The 17,405-nt window shown below is 37.5% G+C and overlaps 1 long non-coding RNA gene across 1 annotated transcript in view; it reads left to right on the plus strand.

Moving 5' to 3' along the window:
* The first annotated feature begins 2,493 nt into the window (after positions 1-2,493).
* The window catches only part of LOC125331045, a 46,423-nt gene continuing 31,511 nt past the window's right edge, over positions 2,494-17,405 (plus strand). Inside the window, exons 1-5 of the long non-coding RNA XR_007205835.1 lie at positions 2,494-3,321; positions 3,620-3,682; positions 9,350-9,448; positions 13,430-13,547; positions 15,819-15,936. This is a non-coding gene — a long non-coding RNA (uncharacterized LOC125331045). The remainder of the gene's footprint in view (positions 3,322-3,619; positions 3,683-9,349; positions 9,449-13,429; positions 13,548-15,818; positions 15,937-17,405) is intronic.

The raw sequence follows: 17,405 nt of genomic DNA on the forward strand, positions 1-17,405 counted from the left end.
CACCACAGAGCAGTGCCAGGGGCTCTGCAGATTAGAGGCACAACACCACTGTTAGCAGGAGAGGGACGTGGAGCCCACTGTGTGCAAGGATTGTGCTCATAAAATGCATTACTCGGGATTTTAAATCCTCAGTCGAGAAATTCAATTAATTCCTGGGGAATCTAATTTTGCAACACAAGGGCTTTGCTTGTCTGCTGTCACCTTGTGAAGCTGCAGCGTCTCAGGCCATGGTGGAATGAGCTTTGTGTACAAACATGGCATGAAAATCTTGGCTTGAGAGGGGTGTTTGTGATTCCTAAAGCAGGAGAGAAGCTTTATTTAAAGACAGAATGTGAAATAAAGGTTCCAAGCCCATGCATTGCCCATAAACACCACATTCCGTTCATCTCAAAAAATCTGGCAGAACTCCATCTTCCATCTTCCATCATCTTCCATCATCTTCCATCCTCCATCTTCCATTATCTTCCATCTTCCATCTTCCATCTTCCATCTTCCATCTTCCGTCTTCCATCATCTTCCATCTTCCATCTTCCATCTTCCATCATCTTCCATCATCTTCCATCATCTTCCATCTTCCATCTTCCATCATCTTCCATCTTCCATCTTCCATCTTCCATCTTCCATCTTCCATCTTCCATCTTCCATCATCTTCCATCTTCTATCTTCCATCTTCCATCTTCCATCTTCCATCTTCCATCATCTTCCATTCATTTCACATACAGGCAGTTTTCCTGGAATTTCACTTGTCTAAATGCCTGTTTTCATCAGTGATGTCTTGTTTTGCACCAATTAATTTCTTTTAATTCTCACTTAACAGCTCTCTGATTCTGTGGTTTCAGGCATTGCTTCTGCACCTGCACAAAATACAAAAATCACATGGAATTATTCACCTAAAGGATATCCATGACTTATAAAACCTGTTGAACTAGGACCAAAAATAAAGCAGTTCAAGACCACTGTATTTTGGACAATTATATAAGAATCAACCCTAACCTGTAATCACTCCGTTAAGGATGAAAGTTATAAATATATTCTGAAGTAAAATGCTTATTTACAGCTAAGGAATCCTAAAGGTTAGAACATGTCAGAAAATACATTTAACTCAGAGAAGAAACAAGGAAGCAAAGACAGAAAGTAAAAAGGAAAGGAAAGCAAATTTGTTTTAACAGATGAGAAGTAAAATATTTTAGGCATTTAAATCAACAATGTTCTCTAAAGCAACTTCCAAGCTTTTCTATTGAATGCATAAAACCCCTCCAGCAACAGTTTTAGTTCCAACATGGGAAGATGGAGAGACAAAGAGCTCCTCAGTGCTTTATTAGCTGCCAGCTCTTCTTGGGGTGGTAATAAATAAAAAATATTTCTCATGAAATAAATTTAATATTTCACCAGGAAAAAGTGGTTCTATTTTTTCTTTTTTCTCATGACTGACCTTAATAACTCTCAAATTTTGAAGACTCTTGTGATGCTTATGAGCTATGAAACTTTTATACTCATGAAAGAAATACAGTAATTTAAATTTTGTATTCCTAAAACCTTGGGTGGGAGTGAAATGAGCTGGAGATTGAATCAGATATTGAAGAAATGTCTCCTAACAACAATTAAAATTTCTTCCTCTGGAAACTTGATAAAAAAGACACAAATGAGAAAACAAACAAGCAAGCAAAATTATTTTTATAAATTTTAAGCAAGGCTCAGCCACTGCCACAGATGCTCCTTACAGATATTATATTTGTGATATTCTGCTCTGTTAGGAGCAAGGCTGGGGACTCTGCTTCCTCAAATACACTTTCCATCCAAACCCTACTGCTGGGTTGGTGGTCTCCACTTGTAAAGCCTCAGTTTATAATTATAATTTCAAATCTGTTCCTTTAAATCCTCTGGTGTATCAGAGACTGCATTTAAAAAAATTTAAAAAAAAAATTTATATATAAAAATTAGAGGAGCATAATTTACTTTAAGTCCAGTTGAAAGAGCTGATCCCAATAGTTTTAATTTTCCAGCTAAAGCTCAGTTTAAGTCACTTCTAATATTATAAAAAGCAAGCAAGCAGCTAATGAAAAAGAAATGGAACAAATTAGAATGAAAATGAATTTAACCTTTTTTTTTTTTGGTTTAAAAAACCTTCCCAAGCTGAAAGCAGAGTGTCTTTAGGGCAAATCAGGTTAAAACAAATCTTCTGCAGTCGAGTACGAATCATTTGAAACTTTTTCTTGGAGTGGTCAAGAATGATTTTCTCTGGATTATGTGATTAAAGAGATCAAAGAGTTCATCACTGCTTTAAATAAATGCCAGCAGAGTTCCATTATTCTGCATGCCCAGAGAACAGGTCTGCAGTTATCTTCCACCAGCCCAGGACTCGCCCCAGAAGTGCCCTGTGCTCTTTAATTAGGGAGGGATCAAAGTCATTTTTCTCTAAGAGCAAAAAATGGCAAAGGGGCCCTCTTTGCTCTCAGCTGTTCCCGTGATGATTTAGGGGAATTACTGGGGTTATTCAGCTCTGTCTGGGGACAAAAGTGGCCCCAGGAGGACCTGGAGCTTCTTGCCACTCCAGGGATGCATTTTGCTGCTCTCCAGCATCCATAACCTACAGAAACGGGGATTTCCCCTTCCCCTTTCAGCTGGACAAAACCTCTCGGGATTGTGTTCTCCAAGGTCAATTTTTTTGGGACCCCAGAGGGATATTCCAAGCTGTCACAGGAAGAAGGAATGGAAATAATTTTGTTACTTAATCTTTATTTTATTTTTTGCAGATCTTAGAGTTTATATTAAAATCAAGAGAAAATTAGTCTTATTCCCACGTTCTATACATTGTAGGGAATATTTCTATGATTTACAGTCAGAGAGCGCAGATTCTTGAATTGATGCCTTTTACTGGTGGTGCTTTTCTACAGAGTTTATGTGACACTGCTTCACTTTTCTGTCTGAGTCCTCCTGATAATATTTATGGCAATCTCTGAGCCATTATTTTGAACACATGCAGAGGAAATGGTGAGTTGATCAGATGTTTTTTCAGAAATCAGCCTGACAATTCCCAGTTCCCAGGACTTTATCACCCTGGCTGCCACAATCTGAGCTCTGCATTGCTGAAACAGTCAGATAACCAGCAGAGAAAGGGAACCATCTCCAAAGCCTGAGCTGGAGATCAAATCTGACTTTTTATAGAGGTACGTGACAGATCTGAAATGGATATTATTCCAATCCATTACAAAGAGGAAACAGAGAAGTTGAATGGGAATGGAGTGAAAACCATTTCTTAAATGCAGCTGGAGAGTTGTACTTGAAAAGCATCTGGATGATTTTGAAGTCCAGGTTTTAAAGGTATTTATGACTTAATTTCTCATTAAAACACTTCATGTTAATGATACAATAATGACCTCTTAGTCCTGGAGAGAAGAAAAATATAGAAACCAGGGCATGAAATTCGGTGTATTTGAATGGATCACACTGTGTGGACAGTGCTCCCTTTAATATTTATATCTGGGCTTATAATATTTAATTAAGAGTTCCAGAAAAAACCCCAAAAATCAGCTTACTGTTTTGTTTCATTGACGCTTTTGACTGATCCAAATAGCTTCATAAAAGGATGCCTTTATTTAATTTTTCTTTTCACAAACAGGTTGTAAATGAGCATCCAAGTTCTGCAATACAAACTGAAAAGCCAACTCATCAAATTCACAAGGTAAGAAAATATCCAACCAATGTGGCTGCCATTTCAAGTGGGCTTTTGCCTAAAAATCTTACATTTTCTTCTAAGCTAAAGACTTCTATCTTCTTGTTACTATCACATTTTTAATTTTCCCATAAAAGTGCAGTTGAAAGCATGGAAAAATACCTTTTCTCTTTTAAAGTAAATTTTTCTTTGGGTTTTTAAAATGTTTCTTTGGTTTATTTATTTTTTTTTAATTTATTCCATTTCCATTGAAAAATTTGAAAAGTTTAGAACAGGCTTAATAAGTTAGGAATAAAATAGGATTTTAAAACTTTGTCAGTCATTTACATTTTTCATGCAATCTATATAAATTGTTTAAGTAATGCTCTCAGTTCTTGCACCTGTTTTCACTGACTCTGGGAAGGGAACAAAGTAGTGGAAAGACTGATTTTACTGAACCTTCCAGTTTGGAAGATGGTCCTTGCAGAAGGACGAGGAATTTATTGACAATTTTAACATCTAAAGTTATTTTATTAAAATCAAATTCCTTCCCCAACCCCAATTTTAGTTTTCTGTTCAGTCTGTGAGTTTAATTTACAGTCTTGTCATCTTGTCTGATTTGATTTCTTTCTCTCAAGCTTGAGCTGGAAGCTTTTGTTAAATGAGGAATCTAATAGACTCAGACAAAGGGACCTTCCTGTGACTCAAAATGTGAAATGCCACAACACTTCCTGTGCTAAAGAGAACATTTTCTTACAGAACCATCGTGTGCATTATTAAAAGAAGAGCCACTGTCCTGGGCTAGGGAGATACTCACAGAAATTTCCTGCCAGTTACAGCGATGCAAAGTAACCCAAATGAAAGATAAACCCTCTGAGAGCATAATTCATTGTGGGTTCCGGGCTGCAGAACAATAGGAATTTAATTACTTGCATTTCACAGGCTGAGCAGGGGGAATCGAGAAAAATTATGGCTCAAGGATGTGGTTTGTCTCTTTAAAAAATGACCTTTTTTATGTGCAGTGTCTACAGCAATGGTAAAGAGTCCAAATGACTTTTCCTTCTGTATCAGACAGTGCTGCCCACCCAAACTGTTTTCTTTGAAGGAAGTTGTTCCAGCTGTACCACAAACTCTGCTCCTTTCCTTTTAGGCTCCCGTTCATCTCTTAACGAGTCATTATACATGTGTGGTAATTAAGCTAATTGCGCTGGTGAAGGCATCTTCCCTCTCTCAGGCACCCAGCAGCTCTGCAAAATGAGCAACCCCTTCCCTTGTCTGAAGGAAAGAACTGAAGGGCACAGGAATTTCATGGCAGATACTTTTAAATGGCTTTATTATAAATACAGTTAACTCTTACAGAATACATTTAATCTGACTTGCACACAATCCAGTGACCCTACAAAAATCAATTTTTACTTCATGGGGCTTAAAGTTTTTTAATAATACTTTGGAAATGTGAACAAATTTTACTCTTTTCTCAAAATGAGCTCCCTCTTGTAATTTTTGGAAATAAGTAATTGATATGTCTCTAGTCAATTTCCACCCCCTCCCCAAAATAAGCATTAACTCTAAACATCATTTATTTTTGTCTCTAGCCACTTATGAGAATTCTCTCTTCTTTTCCCCCCAAATAAGCATAAACTCTAAACTTTAATTTATTTTTACTTTACCCATCACAGTTCTCGGGATATTAAAAACGTTGCTCAATTTGTGCATCTCTAATGGTTCTGTTCTCAAGGTCATTGCTCAGATCCATTATGTCTGTACCTTTGGGTGTACAGATATTTTTGATGAAGAAAGAGAGAAGCAAAGGCAATGTGCATGGCCAGAGGAGGTGGGATTTTCTTAAAACCTCCTATATTTGGTTAGATACAGTAAAAATTACCAAAACTTAGGTGACTGTGAGTTATTTCCCATGAAGAGAAGTGATTTCAGTTCCACCTAAGTCAGATCTTCAGAGATTTGACCAGCATTTTTCACACTCTCAAGCATTTATTCTAAACAGAAAGGATTTTTCAAAGCCCTCCTGCAACACAATGTATTTTGTCCTGCAGGCTGGCTGAGGCTGATGATTCTGTGCCTTAATCGGCTTTTCTCTCCTGCAATGACCACCTGCACTGAAGATTCTGCTGTTCATCCTTCAAGGAACTCTGGGCTGTTCAGAGAGGCCCATTCCCAAGGAATTCAAAGGGAAAGCAGGGACAGAACTGTGGTTGGCCCTGCCAGAGATTAGGTGCAGTCTCTGTAGAACATGTGGGAAAATCCACCTTTTGTTCACTGAGGTGTTTCTGTTTGATCCCTCCCTCCCATCTCCGGAGCAGCCGCAGCATTTTTAACGCAAATATTTGAAAACGCTGTTCTTGTCCAGGCCAAGAGCTGAGGAGAAGAAAGAAAACCCAAAGCCTGATTAAATTATACCAAATTCTCCTTGCCTGCAATATGAGTAGGACCTGTAAAATCTCCTGTTTCAACTAAATTTGCCTTTTTTTGGCCAATCTAAAACCTGCCTAAAGATGTCTGAGGCACGTTTCTAGTTCAGTGTCAGAAACCAGCACAGTTTCCAGTGAAACAAGGAGAACATTGTGTAAATATACCCTGAGATTATGTACTTTCTGCAAGCTTGAGTGCATATTTTAATAGCACCGTGATCATTAAACACATCTGCTTAGAATAATTCTATTTTTTTTTAATTAAATCCAAATTCTTGGTGTCAGACGAGAATTCTGATGTCACGTTTACAATTCATTAGAGTCATAATTAAAATGTGCAACTAGACTGGAGAATTAGAGAATATTTAATTTCAGAAGGCATTTTATGGCATTGATTCTGTAGCAAGCTAGTCCAGGTTTCTACAAATGACTTGTAGATGTAACAACTACTAAAGGTTGTTGGAACAGGAGGATTTAATTCCTTTACTAACAAGTCCATGGATATAAGAACGATACATAAATAATTTAAAAACCCCATATGGTGGGAATGACTCCACCTCAGTCTCACAGGCTTTTAAAGCAACATCACAATGCAGAATGAATAAATCAGTGAGGTTTTATCAAAACTGCAAAAATGTTAATGAGGTCTCATCTGGTTTTGATTTCCTGATTAATTCAGGCCATGAAACAGGACAGAACCCAGTGATAACTTTTCCACATTTGGGGATTTTTTTATTCTAAACCAAATATTCTGCCCAAATACTTCTAATAAAAAGGAAAAATAAGTAAATGACAACAACCAGTAGGTGGTTGGGCAGCATGGTGGGGAGTGCATGTCCTGCACAGGAGAAATTTTGTCTCCTCAGAAATATCCATGGTGGATATTCAACACCCTAAAGCTGCAGGCTGGGTTTTTAATCTCTAGGCAAGGACAGGATTGATGAGGAACAGAGAACAGGGATTTTTTGGGATTCCTCTGGTTCTGCAGTCCTGACCACTACAACCCACGTGGTGGAAGTGCTTCAGGAACCAGGTAACTCCTGAAGGTCAGCAGAGCTTCCTCCTGTGTTCTCCACAGCTGTGTCACTCTTAGTACAGTTCTGTGCTATGAGAGACTTGTGTTTTTCCCTGAACCTTTTCCTTGGCCACTCTTGAAAAGGGGCTCAGTTGTCAAACAAATCTTGTTTCCTTCTCAGCTCCAGGCAGTCACCCTGGAGAGTTGCTCACTGTGTCTGTACAAATAATCATTTGTATGAACCAAACAATAATGTCCTGAGTAAATGTGGAAAACTTGGTTTTCATGTGATGAACTCTCATGTGACGTTTTTGCTTTCTAGAATGTGAAGCTGCTCCTGGCCCTGTGTGTCTAGAGTTTGGTGCTGTTTTTTGGATGCATTGCTGCACTTTGCTGTTGGTGTTGATCCCCAAAATTCCATTTAAATGAGTGTTCAAACAGTTGTTAGAGCAAAGGGATGAGAGAGGGTTACAAACAGCAATAAAATTCAATACTTCAATACTTCATACTACAGCAAAAACATTACAAAGGCAACAAAAATACGAATAATTGTCTTTTGTCTGAGTGGCAGAAAAGCTGGAGTTAACCTGCTCTTTCACAACTGGCTGATAAGGAGATGTTTTTGTAGGTTTAAATACCACTGAGGTATGAAAAGCTATTTATCTCCTGACAGGGAAAGTGTCTGGATTTCAACACGTGACTTTTCCATTGATGCTAATAAAATACTGTCTCTAGTAACATCCATGCTATTGAAATTTTATGCTTTCTCTACATTCATTATGAAGGACTAATTAAGAAGTTAATATATATGATAATCATATTTTTTTCAGATATATTTCTATACATTTCAATTAAAAGTTAAGTCATTTTCAACATAAAGGAAGTATATTGAATAAAGCTCATTTTAGTAATGGGATCATTCCACTGGAAACCAAGGTTTGAACACAAATTCTTCCCTGTCAAACACAACTCATAATTCAGCAAGTTTGTAAGTTCTGTTTCATTCTTTTATTAATGGACTCTGTAAGTGATAAAGTCATAAAATGATTATATTTAAACCTTTTACTGGAGTGAACGGAGAAATCCTCTCATTAAAACAAAGTTCCTGTGTGGGGTTTCTCTGGTGGAACATTGTATCTGACTCCACTGAGACAGAAACTCTCCAGCCCATTTTTTTCCTCAAACATTGTGTCTTTTAAATCTTTTATCTCTCAGTTCCAGCTACAAGTTATCAATTCCTTCTAGGCTCAGTTAAATTTCTTATATATAATTATTTTTTTTCCAAGACAGGTGATGCTCCAGAACTTCCTCTTTGTAGAAACTTAGCTGGGTTTTATTTGTTTGTCTGGTTTTTTTTTTTTTTTAATTTCAACTCGGAGTTGAAACCACAAATTCAGATTTTTTAAAATGAAATAGATGTGTGATAGCCCCACGTTGAGTTTCATTCTGTTCTGGCCCATATTTGGACCTCTTTGAGCCACTGTTTGTACCCTGTGACACCAAAATTTGGAGTCTCAGTGAATGTTTCACTGCTCTGCTGCAGAAATACAGCAAAAATCTGATACTCACTGCTGTTATTAAATGAATTACCTCTCTCATTTGTCACTGGCAGCTCGTAAATATTTAGTTCAGTTTCTAGATCACCCGATAATTTAAAATAAATCAGATTGAGCCACAAGCTTTACCTGTATATCAACTCATGCAGGAGCACTTGGAGGAGAAAACAACAATTTATCTGATATGATTGAAATCATTGGTTTAGAGTGAGGCTTTAGAGTCACTTATTGTCCATGTCTGATAGGAATAAACCCCAAGAGGCCAGTGGGGTGGAGAAAACCCAGCATAACAGTTCAGATAACCTCAGAGCGGCTGCTCTGGGTTGGTTTTCCTGGAAAGCCTGGGATGTGTCCAGGGCTCTCCCACCCGAGGATGTGTCAGTGACCCTTTGCTTTGCAGAGCTCTCGACTCTGAGTAGAGAAAATAACCCCAGCCTCCAAAAGGAGACAAAATACCAAGCACATTTTATTGAATATTGTAAGCATTTGTTGCAATAATAACGAGATAAAAACCATCCTTCACAGGAAGATGACACTGCACACGAAACTCCTTTGATAAGTACGGTGATAATTAAGTTTTCTCAGTTAACTGTCAGGATTTCTGCAAAGGTGTAACAAAAATTCTACAGATTTTGTCTGGTTAATCCATGTCTTTATCACTAGTGAAGTAGTAATATTATTTCTTATGTTTTTTGAGTTATTTCCAGCTTTTTTTCTTCAATGACTGTGCAGAAACATGGAATAAATCCAGAAACTCGTGCTGGTTTACTCTGAAATTGATTCAGATTTTTTAAAAGTAAGTAAACCTGGTTTTCTTTGAAAATCTACACCTATTTAAAACTGTATTTCCAATCGTAAAAATGATTGTTTTTTAAAGTGGATTACCCTTATTCATACTAATATTCTCATAAATTATTGCACCTGTTCTCATGTCTAATTGAATTAATTGTACCAAAACAGTCTTTTAAAGTTTAAATGTATTTTCCTCTTCTTGAAACTCAGATTAAATTGCAGTGACCCAGTTGGTTAAAATTTTCCTTTTAATAGGTTTTAAATTCTGAATTATAGTTAGTATTTCTTTTTACCCCTCTAGGACAGGAGAAAATTTTCTTACTAAGTCTAAATATCATTTAATTTATTGTCTCATATTTTTAGCTGGGATTTTTTTTCAGTGTAAAATAATTATATTTCTCTGATGAGATCCCTGGGCTGACAATAAGACTTTCATAAAGACACACCTGCATTCTTGCAACAAATTTTGTGGACCACAGAGCTCTTGTTTCACAAATCTTGCCCTGCAACGATCCAAGAGAGTCATAGATTGAAAACAGATCCTTACTTAACACACTGCTAGAATGGTAGACTTGGAAAGTTCAATTTTGCTTCTTCTGGGAGTATTTTTTGAATATAATTTTCATTAATAATACTGCAAAAAGAATGCAATTTATATTTTTTATTGAAAAGCATTGACTGTCCAAACTGGTGAAAGGCAAAAGGAATGTTTCTGGATTAAGATGAGCATCTTTAGAAATGGTGAAACTGTCAGCAGCTCCTTCAGGAGAAAATGTGACTTTGTTTTGTTTAGATGGGGCTGATCAACGGTGTTTTTCAAGTCTGTGGTATTTATATGAACGTGAAAGTTTGTGTGAAATATGAAACTGGAAGTTTATTAGCACAAATAGAAACCAGGGTTATTTGAGAGCTCTGAGTAAAAGCAGTGCCTTAATTACTGTCAAATCCCTGCCACTGCCTGGGGACCCCAGGTTGGGTTCTCATCAGGCACCACCTCCCATCCTGCCAGGTGTCCCCAAATGTTGACTGAGTTGATCAGTTATTGATCATCCCCTCATGCTCATGCTGGGGAACATTTCACAGGCAATGGAGATGCTGATTAACTCCCAGGAAGGTGGCAGAGGGATTCCCACAGGAATCTGCTGGAACATAGATTTGATTACCAGCAACAAGGATATTGACAGAGGGGAAAAAAAAAAAAAAAGAGGAAAAAATAAAGGTGCTGGGTTTGTATTTAGAGAAGGAATTTATAGTTCCAGTGTTCTAAACACAACCCATTTAAAGAAAGCTGTGGATTTTTGAGTGCAGTAGTTTCAAATAATTGAAAATAAATAATAATAATAAATAAATAAATATATAAAATAGACCAAATCAATAAGTCAATAAGAAAACCATTAAAAAATATACAAATAAACAAACTAGATGAAATCCTTATATAGTGAAGACAGGAGATAGACTGAGCAATAAAAGCCTACTCGGAGCATTAACAGAATGTGACTTTCTGGGCCCTCTTGTCCCTGATATGGTGCAAATCCACCCCAGACCCAGCTGTTTTCAAGACAAGGTTGTTAAACAAAGAGGAGAAGTTTGTTATGCAGAGCACAGAGCCTGGGATAAATTGCCTTCTGCTTGATTTGGAAAATGGGCTGGAATGTTGCACGAGCAAACTGATTTCAGTATCTGCGTCTCAAACATCAGCTTTAATTGAGCTCTGGGGATGTGGGGACTCAAAGTTCTAATTTACTCTGGCATTAAGTAGAAAGGAATGGAAAATCTGAGATATCTGCTGTATTTGGGTGTTGTGAGATAAATTATCTATGACTTCTCCAGGCAGGGTCTCAGATATTGACTCACAAATACACACACATGATATTATATATTTATTTATATTTTCTAAAGAATGTGCCATAAGCCAGAGCTGTTTCCACTGTTTCCATGGTTAATTTATGCAGAAGTTCCAGCATCTTATTAAGAGCAAATTTGGAAAGGCCAGGCATGGAAAACGTGGGTTTCCAAGCTGATAAAAATCTGTGCAGCCACTTCTTTGGTGGAATTCAATGATATTAATTTATATTCATATTAATTTTACAATTACATCTGAAAGAATTATCCGTGTTCAGTTTTCCTTCCTGTTGGTGGGTGTTTGGTTTTGTTTTTTGATATTAGTAAACTTACTGTTAAAATTATTTACTACTAAAAATTATTTGCTATTAAAATTAATTTTTTAAATGGACAAAAGTCAATTAAATTTTTAATTACAGAGAAAAATTGACTAAAAAACCCTGTAATTTCAGGAATTTCTTCAAAGGAAAACAGATGGGCTTTATATTTCAATTTGCAATAGAGAAAACGAATTCAGTTCTACAACTACCAGCTATTAAGGTTATTCAGTTGACTTTAATTATTTTTCTTAAATTAACCACGTTGAAAACATATTAAGTGTGAAATCCAAGGCATAATGGCATATGTTAATAAAGTTTAACAAATTAAATTCAGTTTTACATTATTGAAATGCTGATCCCTGAATTAACCTCTATTTTTTTTCTTCACTGGACTCCTATTTAAGAAGCTTCAGGAGATGTGGCATGAATTTCAAAAATTGTGATAATGAGTGGATTTAAGACAAAAAGGGTTCAGTGGCCATGTGGTTGAAGGTTGGACCTGATGATTTTGGAATTCTTTTCCTGCCTTGATGATTCTCTGATTTTCTGATTTATTCTGGGTTGGTGAACCCAGAGCGGGAAATTTGAACTTGATTTTGTGGCAATTTTCCTCACTCCAAAATCTGAACAACCACATCCACTGAAAGGGGAGATTCAGCACATTTATTGCTGTGATTCCTTAAATTGCGTGATTTACACAATTTACATGGCTTTAAATCCTTAAAATCATTTGCAGGCAACAGACTGCACAAGTAACCTGCTATAAAAAAAAACCCCAATTGATTAATTAGTTAAACTTTTGCACCAGCCTTTTTAAAACCATAATTCACTTCCTAAATCACCTTTAAAAGCTCAGGTGGGATGGTTTAGATTGGAACTAAAGCCAATATTTAGACATGAGTGCCCTAAAATCAAGTGTTTAAAGGAATATTTAACACAGGTGCCTGGGCTTGGGGTCTTTAGTGCTCATGGATTGCTTCAGAGTTTGAATTATCTGAACTTGGGTCGATTAAAGCACCATGAGCCTTGGACAGCTCCTAAAATGCAGGAAGGAAAAGGATCACTTTGACTTGTTCCTGGAATCTCTTTTGCCTAAGAAAAATAGCTTTAAATGCTATTTTAAAATGCTCTTTTTGTGGTATTTTGCAAATCTTAATGCAAATGAAACAGCAGCCACACATCTGGGAGGGGAAAGGGAATGAAGGAATTAAGGATTTGTCCTTATGTGCAAAATATTGATGACTACAATTATTTAACTGGTGGCTTATCTTTATTTATTAAATCTTTATGACCATTAGACACTGCTTGGAGTGATTTATTTGTCCTTATCTGTGAATCACTCTGCACTCCTGGGAGCCCAGGGAGGTGTGTGGATATTGGATCTGCTGCTGTCCCTGGTAGTGGGACTGAGGTTTTCCATCGTGAGCTACTCCTGCCTGGCTCAGTCAGGAAACTGGGATCAGAACAGGCATTAGTTGATGGGAGATGATGGGAAATTCAATCCCTAAGGATTCTCCCTCTGCATTAAATAGCAAGGAGGCCATTCCACTGTGTGGGAAGTGAGCAAGGCCTTTCACTATGCACAGTCCTCACGGAGGTGGATACAGATGGTGTGGAATGATGATAAAAAAAATACAGAAATGTTCAATGCTCACACTGCTCTGAGTAGAAACTGAATAGAAACAGCTCTCACGTCGCTTCTTCTGAGCACTTTAAGTCACACCTGTAATATTTCTCCTCTGGTATTAGCAGAACTATATGAAGGATATATTTTTTCAAAATGTTGGTTTTTTTGTTAGACAATCCATTCTGCTCTCTTTCAGTTCTGCCTCATTCAGGACCTGCAGAGACTGCTCTGGTGGGAATGGTTTTTTCACACTCCTGAAGGTGGAGCTGCAGGGATGGAGGGAATGTTGATGCAGCTGTTCTGCTAAAGGGCAGGTGAAAAACACTGATCTCAGGGAAGTGCCCAAAAATGCAGAGTCTGTTGGAGTGGGAAAAGTGATGCCCACAGGCCACACAATTGCTCCTGCCTGATTTCTGTGAAAATAAATGCTGGGTATTCCTATGCCTGGGGTGAAAAGACTGACAGCCCTTTTACACACACACCTCTTCCATAACTCACCTCCTCGCTGGCCCAGGAAATTCCAATTGTCACCACACGTCAGAGGGTTAAACTTCAGTTTGAATGATTGAGAGTGTGTCAGTGCACACACTGACATGGGCTGGTGGAAATCCCAATAAATCCTCTTCTTTCCTTCATTTTCTAATTATCACCCCAAATGCATTGACTGAAGAAAAGACTTTGGGGTTTTTAAACCCACAGATTCTCATTGGAGTCACCACATGAACCTTGTGCCAAGATTTGCCTTTGTCCTGATGCACATAAAAAGTTTTTTAGGGCTTGCAGCTTATGCCAGGTAATGTGAAATAGAAACCAGTATATTTTCAGTTGTTTATTTTGCATAAATGAAGCCAACACATGCAGAAATATGAATATACACATATATTATGTAAATTCAGTAGAATGCTGTGGTTCTAAAGAAGGGGAAGCAGAAAAACCACAACACAGGCAACATTTACGTGTGATTCTGTGAAGAATTAACACCAACTCTGTGCTTTTGCTTTGAAACAGAAGCTACAAAAGTATCTCTCAAGCCAAGAAAAAGAAAGGGAGTTTATTGCTAAACTTTATTCTTGTATTTAGTAGTTGGGTTTTGTCCTGACCTTTCTCACACAGCCCCCATTTGATTTCCTTCTCCACAGTGCTCCTACCACAACGTGGTTATTAATATTAAACACAGACTTTGGGGCACCCACACAGCCTCAGAAAAATATTCTGACTATCACCACAGAGATGAAACTGTTGTTTAGCCACCCTTTACAGATTATTTGCTTGTTTTTTAGTATTAACTTCAAGTTATATCTTGCATTTCTTCTCCATTTCCCAAGCCTACAGTTGTATGAACACCAAAAAGTCAGGAACCAGATATTTATGATTTGAAAGTAATTTTCTGTCTTTTCCCCACATCCCCACTCTATTTAAATTTTCATTTAGATAATGTTTAATCCATGAAATAAAAAATTGCTTCTAAAACCACCTAAAATTAGTGGTAGCTGGTACTAAATTTAGACACTTCTCACAAAATCACAGAACTTTTAACAAATTTCTCATTTACCTCTAGCCAGGTCAGAGTTAAACACATTTTCTACTGGAAGAAAACTTTGAATAGAACACAAATGCTTTGTTTTGGGGGTTTTGTTTACATTTTTTGGAGAATATTTTGATTGAGAATTTATCTGGAGGCCAAGTACACCTTTAATTAAGCAGTTTTACGGGGCAGATTCATGAACAAACTTCATCCATTGCCCTGTGGCTCCTCTTAGATTTAGTAAATAATTTCATTTTTTATCCACCACTTGAGCCGTAAGGAAGCAGATGGATTTGAGTTGGGAACCTGTGGGTAATTTACAGAGTATTTTGTTTTTAGTCTCAATATATTAATCAGGGAGGGCTGTTTGCTGCTTGTGTAAACTCCCAGCACATCTTTCTGAGGCAATGGATATTTGGTCACTGCAAATTCCCAGCTCCAAGTTTCCAGGCTGTGGATGAGCTGCTTCAAATTAAGGGAAGATTGGTAACAGTTGGCAATCATCAGTATTTTAAATGACTCTTGGATGTGGAGCCATTTGTTGCATATTTAATTGATTCTTTCTTAAAATTATTTTCTCAGTTGGCATTGTAGGCAGCAGCAGCACCATGGGGAGAACGAGTTTAGGCGTAGATGTTATCTTTTAGTGTAAGTTTTGAAAAGGTAGAAATCCTTAGGGTACCACAGGACAGGTGGTCCATGCCCAGAGAGGTGGAGTCGTCATTTTTACACAGAAACACTGAAACCTAAGATTGACAGCTGGTTGTTTCCTCTTGCCCAGGAATTTCTGTTCTTCCAGAGGAAATAAATCAACATTTCTGGAGTGATTTCCAGATATGATAAAGGTGTTGTATAAACACAGAGAGCAACTGCAAGTCCTGCACTGAGGGGGGAGAAAGAAGGAAAATAAAGTTTGTAGCAAAGGAGGTTTTTAGTTAAATGAGCTTTGAGCAGGGGGATTGGACAAGGGGAAATCCAGAGGTGCCTTCCAACCTCACCCATCCTGTCATTCTGTGAAATCGTGGGTTATGAACCATTCTGTGATTTATTTTTTCCCTAGAAATGAAAACGATCTGTGGTTCCTATTTTTGGAGTTTGTACCAATGCTACCCATGATGGAAAGTGCTGGAAATCAAAACAGTGAAAAAGCCAAAGCAGTGTGACCTCAGACTCACAAGGTAAGATTTATTTAAGAGAGGTCACACCTGGTTTTTCTTGCTTTCCCTTTGACTGATAAGTGCATTTGAGATGAATATAATCTGAATTACAGCAAAGAAGGCTCCAAATGATAAATAATGCTGTTTATATCCCCTTACCAATTGAATAATTTACAGTAAAAAAAGGGCTTTTGTGGCTCCTGGTAACGTTCCTACTAAATAATTACAGATTGGATTTCAAGGGATAATGCAGCAAGTGAGAACATCTGAGAGGTGAAGTTTGAATTTCTCAGAATTAAAAGATTTTACCACAAATTCTTTTGCGAATGCAACAAAATTAAGAAGTGAAATTAAAAAACCAAAAAACCAAAACCGAATTTTTTGAGGCGCAGCTGGAAAAAGAGCACATCAATACTCAGTTATACATTATGCACAATTCCAATCCTCCTAGCAGAGGAATTTTCTTTTCAGAACTGTGCTAGTTTAATTAAAATAAAAGATAAAAATTGTAGTTCAAAAATACTTCAGTTCCAGAATATCTGTTAAGTATGAGCAGGGTAGGATTCCTTTATTACACCCTGAATTCTCTTTAATTGCTTTTAGCCTGTCTGAAACAGAAAGAAAAGGCAATAAAGGGACCAACCTTTTCCTATATGCCAGACACACAATGATTTGCAGTCTCCATTCCCCACTGCACTCTGGAATGCTCAAGCTTTGTTTGTTTGAATTTAGTACTTATGATTATAAATTATCTACTCATAACCAAAGTCATTTGCATAGGAAAATTATCTTGCATCAAGTAGGATTTTAGTGCTTGTGTTTTAATACTGTAACAGCCTGTTAGTGTGGAGATAATTAAAGGGATCCTGTAAACTCGAATTTGGTCTGAAAGTTACCCTAAAAAAGAGAAAAAAGCCAGTATGGAATTTAGCACTGCCCCTAAATACTCTCACAAACTAAAGCAAAAAACATTTTAGCGGATTTAATGCTCAAAAAGCTAAAATAAACAAAAATCACTAAACCCAGCTGCTGCATCACCAACAAGAGGAAAATACAGAATCATGGAATTGTTAAGGCTGGAAAAGACCTTTGAGACCTTCAAGTCCAATCTTCAGCCCAGTCCCACGTGTTCAGCACTGACCCCTGTCCCCAAGTGCCACATCCACACGTCCTTCAAACCCCTCCTGGATGGTGACCCCAGCACTGCCCTGGGCAGCCTGTCCTGGTGCCTGACCGTCCTTTCAGTGAGGAAATTCTTCCTAATATCCACTCCAAGCCTGTCCTGCTGCACCTTGAGTCTGTTTCCCCATGTTTCTGTTGATGGTTCCCACCACATGGGGGAAGGGGATTAACCAAATTCAGTGTCCTTTACACATCATTGACTGTAAAGGTGTCTCAAAGTATTGTCCTGGATCAAATCCTTATCCCTACATCTTTTTCCATTGGATGCCCAGCTGAAAGTGGGAATTTCACTTTATAAAAGCTGGAAA

The sequence above is a fragment of the Corvus hawaiiensis genome, chromosome 10, assembly GCF_020740725.1.
Source record: "Corvus hawaiiensis isolate bCorHaw1 chromosome 10, bCorHaw1.pri.cur, whole genome shotgun sequence".
NCBI classification, from domain to species: domain Eukaryota; kingdom Metazoa; phylum Chordata; class Aves; order Passeriformes; family Corvidae; genus Corvus; species Corvus hawaiiensis.